Source organism: Echinops telfairi, unplaced genomic scaffold, assembly GCF_000313985.2.
Source record: "Echinops telfairi isolate 266 unplaced genomic scaffold, ASM31398v2 ScPeMD7_7409;HRSCAF=8447, whole genome shotgun sequence".
Classification (NCBI taxonomy): domain Eukaryota; kingdom Metazoa; phylum Chordata; class Mammalia; order Afrosoricida; family Tenrecidae; genus Echinops; species Echinops telfairi.
In genome coordinates, this window is record NW_022111309.1 from 15,494,091 (window position 1) to 15,494,470 (window position 380).

Sequence of the window (380 nt, forward strand, 5' to 3'; positions counted from 1 at the left end):
ATCTCTTCCCAACTGCATTTCTTCTCTGTTTTCCTAGACTTAGGACCGACCCTCCACCTTGGATTTGGGCAGCGATGTCTCCCTGTATTTGGCAATACAAACGGGGGACTGAGACCGTTTATATTACGCTCAACTGTGTGACTTCAAATTCTGGCTCTGTCTTTAGTAACTGGGTAGGCTACCTAACTTAGGACACGTCATCTAAAACTCTCATCTGTGATTAGCACCTCTACACCATGGAAGCATTAATGCTTGTCTTCCGTAAAGGCACTTCGCTCTTTGGGAGCTTGGCAATAGATGTGTTGGACTTAAGCATGGACACCCGGGGCTGCTTCCCAACACCTCTCTTCCATGACCTCTTTTTTTTTTTTTTTTTTTTT